Genomic DNA, 6,102 nt, shown 5'->3' on the forward strand with positions numbered 1-6,102 from the left:
CGATTCCAACTCCGATTCCGACTTCGATTTTACCTCCGACTGCGATTCCGTCTCCGACTGCGATTCCGCTTCCAACTCCGACTCCGAATTTGATATCTAAAACAACAGATGGAAATATTACAGTTCCTTCAACACAATTTACAACAATATCCATGGGTTCTACAACAATGCAAATGCAATCTACAACGCAATGTGTATTAAACGTAACGTATCCATCATCCACGACAGCATCTCCGTATTCGACTACAACAGATTCTGTAGAAGGAACTACAACAGAAAATATAACACCGATAATTTCAACGACATTCGTAACTAATACAACGGTACTTACATCTCTACTTACGGAAGTTACAACAGCAAGAACAAGAAATTCAACTGATAGCGATATCAATGTAACCAACCCAAGTACAACTGTAGAAAATATATCAAAAATGACCACTCCTATATTTAATTATATCCTTAGAGATGACACAGGAGTGGCATGCGTTCTAGCAAACATGACGATTCGTGTAAATTTGCGATACACAACAAAAGATTTTCAGGTAAATAAGTAATAATATAATTTATAAAACCAAATATCACAGAATTTTTATACCTTTCAGAAATGTTTATTACAACAATTTATATGTTTCTTTAATTAGTCACTTTGTCAGCAATTACATATATGTGCCTAATCATTATTTTACTGCGTCACAGAATACATTTGCGCTTTTTAGGTACTAGAATCCATGTTGACGGTTCCAACGAATGCAACGACGACAGGTATTTGCGTTGAAAAAACAGCCAATATGACTTTGAGTTGGGAAGAACCAGTTAAAGGCTACAACAATAAAAAGAATAAAATTACTTTTAATTATTCCCATGATAATAGCAAGTTTTTCCTTGATTCCATTTTTGTCGACTTGCATGGTAATAATTTCTCATATATCGAATTGCATTTTATTCTGCAAAAATGTAGGAACGTATTATATAATATAATATACTTGTTTACCACTTAATTATTATTTTGATCTCTTTCATTTAGAAATATTATAAAAGTGTTTATCTCACATAAATAGAGGAGCGTTGAGAAATACAGTCGAGAATGAAGCTTGGTGCTAATAATGTTTCTTTGTAAATTATTAAATACATTTTTCCAGTTCTTATATTAAGCAACGAGATTTAATCTCGACTGTATTTGGCTCTACTTATTTGTTATTCACATGAGTAATATAGTTTAACTTATTATTGAGTATTTTTCTCATTATTTCATTTAAATGCGTTAAATAAAAAATATTTTCTCAATATTTGACAGAGAAAATGATAGGAAACGCAACGGTCAGACATAAATTATTCTCAGCTGCGATAAAAGATGGAATATTTATTTGCGAAACAAGCACTATAATAAATATCGAGAACAAGATAAATATTGATATTTCTGATATCTATTTAATTGTCTTCAATGAGTGTTCCAATAATTGCGGAAAAACAGGTACAGTAAGCCTTACAATTTTATTAATTGTATTAATTTAAAAATTGCTTTTATTAATTGTTTTTAGTTAAATATCTTGAATGTTTCAGTGACTAATTGCATTGCTAAGACAGTTATTAAAATCATCGTAATCATTGGCATAATAATTGTTGGTATCGTTCTCAATATTGTACTCTATGTCTTATATTTACTATTGTATGTATAATACAAAGAAAAATTCAAGAATGATTTCAAGAATATTTTCAGAAGATTTGTCAGGCATTAATTTTTAGAGAAAATAACTTTAAAAACCACAAAAATAGCTTAGAATTTAGAAATTCCAATATCAGTAGCATTGTAACATGTACATCAAATTATATATTACATGGCCATCTTACAAATAGAAAATATTAAAGAGAAACATCTATTTTTATTTACAAATAAATATTTCTATTAAATTTCTGTTATCTTAATAACGTGCTGTGCACTAGCACTATGCTTATTTTTTTTCTTCCTTTTTTGTCACAGGAATAAGAATTCTAAATCAAAATTTCTTTTTTGCAATAGAAATCATTTAATGTCTATATTGAGAAAAAAATGTTTAGTTTGTGATTATAATTGCATAATAAAATTATTATGGTTAGGAGCTCCATTTTTATAATTATTACTATTACATAATATTAACAATAATTATATTTATATACTCCAAATAAATATAATATGAAACATATACAGGATGTTTCAAACTATACGCACCACTTGCTAATGGTAGAGATAAAGATATATTTCAATCAAGAAATAATTACTAATTTACCGTTCACTGAACACTTTAGTTTGAGGGTCAAAACTTATATGTTGATGAGAATAAGTGATATAAAATAACGGTAAAAGAACAATTAAATTAGTTACTATTAGATACAAAAAGTACAACTTAAGTAAGTCACAGTTATAAATAGAAAAAAAGAAAAATTAAGTTATAGTTACTGAAAAAAAAAATATATATATATAGTAACTCTAACTATAACTTTGTTACAAATGATGAATTATTTCCTAATCTTAAGCATAATTATATAATTATTTTACCATGCATTTATGGTCACAAAGAAAAAGCAAATTTCTCTCAATGTATGGATTAAATTGGTAATCGATTCATGGGAGATGTACCAATAAAGATTGCGTATGGCGCTGGGAAACACAGCGTTCTTTAATTAGTTAGGCTTAACAAATAGTTTGGGGTCCAATCGCCCCCTGTATCCGTTACGGTTACGCCCACCCCGATTACCTCGTTATTTGATAAACTGTAACATTTACAGCACCATCTGCGCAATCGTGTGAACGTTGATCAGCTGATGGATTCTACGAAGCATTTATTCCTCACATAATATTGATTTCAATTCTAAGTAATTCTCGAAGCGAAATCGATGCGATATTGTCTACATAAAATATTGCGTTGTTCTCTAACATTTTATGAATTCACATAGTGAGCATTCCACGTGTTCACCTAACGACGAGAGAATGTCACCTACGATGTACTCCCTCGACGACGCGTACCGGAAAAAGATCGTATTTCAAACCGATTCCGGCAAAAAAAATATCAAACACTATAGACACACCCTTCGTTTAACACCTGGATATCATATCGCTCACAGCAGATGCCACAGCGAAATTTACGATTATCCCTATTAATTGGTCAGCAGGAATGTCCACTATCACGGGAAATATATGGGAGGCATTGTTTCTATTACCGTGAGAACTACGAAAAATATTAAAAGTAAATCGTTCTAAATTGGCACGACAATATAGCTACTTAAAAGTGATGTAATATGATGATAAAAAGAATATTTATATTATTATAAAATTAACAGAGTTAGAGAGAAAAGAAGAAAGGCGATAGCATTATTTATACATATTATACAATAAAACATGGAATATATTTCTCGTCAAATTTTCCATATTTTTGCAGCTGATAATTTTCTACTCGCTTTTTTTATTTGCTCCTATAAAATATTCCGAATTTGTTAGGAAAGATACCTGAGCATCCATCTTAGACAGCGTCAGCTGTTCAGGCATCCCTTTAAAATTTAAAGATCCTGTAAAGCCTATTATTCCTCGCTCCTCGCTTGAACTGAACCTCTGTAATGACACTGAGCAGAGGGTAAGCTGTGAAAAGTGTCGTCTATTTCGCAAAGATTTATAAGGGAACATATATAAGAAATCGCCACGGGACTTTCAAAGGAAATAACAAGCGTGCTTCTTTATTGCACCGACTGTACAAGATATTCAGCTAACGATAGATTGCTATAAAAATACAGTGATTTCATAAAACAAAACAAAACAATCTTAATGTGATCTAAAAGAAATGGTAATAATTTTTTTTGTAATCTTTAATTATAATCACAATTATATATGTATTACCAAAATTACGAGTGCAATTAAAAGATGAATTAAAGGAATTCAACAGAGGGAGAAAATCAGATTCGCTAAAATAAAAAAGCTTTAGCTTGACACAGACCTAAAAATAATTTTGTTAAAATCTCTAAAATAATTTTATATTAAGTTAGTTGTTAAAAACTTTTTGCAACATCACTCATCATGCATCTTCTACATAATTATTTCGATAATCCAGTACAATTACTTTCAGATGTACACATAATATCTAAAATTTTTAGATACTCCGTGCTTTCCGTGAAATTTTTATTTCGCCTCGGTATTTTTATATTACACGTATAATTAATAACTTAATAATTGCTATACATCCCACTAACTCTCAATTGATGCGAACACATGATAAAGAGAACAATGCTGTCTGCTGCCGATCTCTATCTCTTTTCTTTCGTAGGCAGACTAGACATTCTAAAATCAATAAATCTCAAGGGTCTAAAGGACCAGGCACGCGTGCCAGAAGGATCAGCCACGCGCGCCCGTGGCTTCTCTTCTTTCCGAGAAATAATTTGTGTTCAACCGACAGAGCGACTTGACTTGCTTCGCAGTCAGTTTCCCGAGAAACCCCAATGATTTTTATTAATACGGAAAGAAAGCATGCACGCTCGTCATCTTCAAAACCTTGGCCAGGAGTGAAAAAAATCCCGAAATTGCTGTGCACAAAATTACCACGTGCCTGTAACCTCTCTTTTTTTTATCTTGAAATGTAAGTAAAAAAGAAGAAACGACAATACGTTAAACAGCTCGTCCTGCATTGTAATAAAAGCATTTTTTTAGCGACCTATAAATAAAATGTTATTTTTGATAAACGGAAAAGGCACTGAGAGCTTACTTATGCCGGTTACGGATACATGTATACAAATTGTTTAAACACGGCTTGTTAGTTATCTTCTCATAAATGTATTTTCCCAGCTTTTAAGTAGTTCTTCCGTTGCTCGAGAACAGACACCTGTCACGGTTCAGTTGTTGTCACGCAGAACGTGTAGTTTCGAGCAATTGCGTCGGACAAGTCAATCCGTCTGTTTCTCGAGCAAAGATAAAAGAAGAAGGAAGAGAGGCGAAGAACAGATACGCCAACCGGAGGTTCCGGAGTTGCTAAGGCTCCTTTCTTCTCTCTTCTCTCTTTCTCTCTCTCTCTCTCTCTCTCCTCCTCTCTTTTTCTCTCGTCCTCAAAAAGTTACGGAGGCCACTAGACGTCTTGGAAGTATGAGGGCGCAGATGGGATTGTGTTTAATGAAGTTTGGCCCGAGTTGCACCTGCCACTTTCGAGGCATCTCGGACCAACGGCCGTTACACCGCCTCGAGCACCCGTCAAGAAATTGGCGGGAACTACGTTCCCAGGAGTCTGCGAGACTCCTATCTGACAACGGCTATTTTGAGTTTCCCTTTTTCCCGTTTGAAACCTGTCGTTAAAGTACACACGCGTTGCAAGTGAGCACGCCTACAATCGGACGCAGCGGAAAGATTCGCACGTGGTATTGTGGTAACGATATTGTTTTCTCAATAGTCGAGAAACTTTGTGAGTTCAAACGATATTGCAGGTTTCACAACGAATACAAGAACAGATACATTGATAATTTCTTGGTAACTCATCATCTTCTTGGAAATCTAACAGAGTATCCATTTAATTGTTTTGGCTTTTCAACTATGACGTATAATAAATATTTATTAAAAATGTTGTTAATGAATAAAATACTGTTAGACTCCGTCTATCTGTTTTTGTTCTTTAATATCTTTTTAACCTACATCAAAACAACTTTAATAATTAATATCGATAGGAGCTGTAAAACTGCTCGGAAGATCAAATTACTTTGTGCCCACACGACAAGATGGTTCCTCGTTGGATCAACTCAGTTTTTTTTTTCGCTCGAAGGGATATGTCCTTCCTCTTCCTGCTTCGACCATGGAAATACGAGAACTTAGTTACGCCAAAATGATGGGAAGAACAGAGATCTTACGTGACAGCGATTTAATTATTCCCGACATCTGGTACGTGTCGGAACGGTGAGTTTTTGAATTGAATCTTTCGGTTTTTCAAATGCATTAAAAATAAATTTGCTTTTTATTAAAATAATAAAAACATAATAGCAAAAATACAAGAATACATATTGCAAATTACTGTTCCGTTATCACTATTCTAATATTTGTTTCGTTTACAAATAAAGGCTCTCGTTAAATCTTTTCGTTCATTTTATAATGAAAAGTTCTAA

General features: G+C 33.0%; 1 pseudogene; it reads left to right on the forward strand.

Moving 5' to 3' along the window:
* Positions 1-6,102, forward strand: part of LOC108749293 — a 34,979-nt pseudogene that overhangs the window by 21,692 nt on the left and 7,185 nt on the right.

Source organism: Trachymyrmex septentrionalis, unplaced genomic scaffold (genome assembly GCF_001594115.1).
Source record: "Trachymyrmex septentrionalis isolate Tsep2-gDNA-1 unplaced genomic scaffold, Tsep1.0 scaffold29, whole genome shotgun sequence".
Taxonomy (NCBI): Eukaryota; Metazoa; Arthropoda; class Insecta; order Hymenoptera; family Formicidae; genus Trachymyrmex; species Trachymyrmex septentrionalis.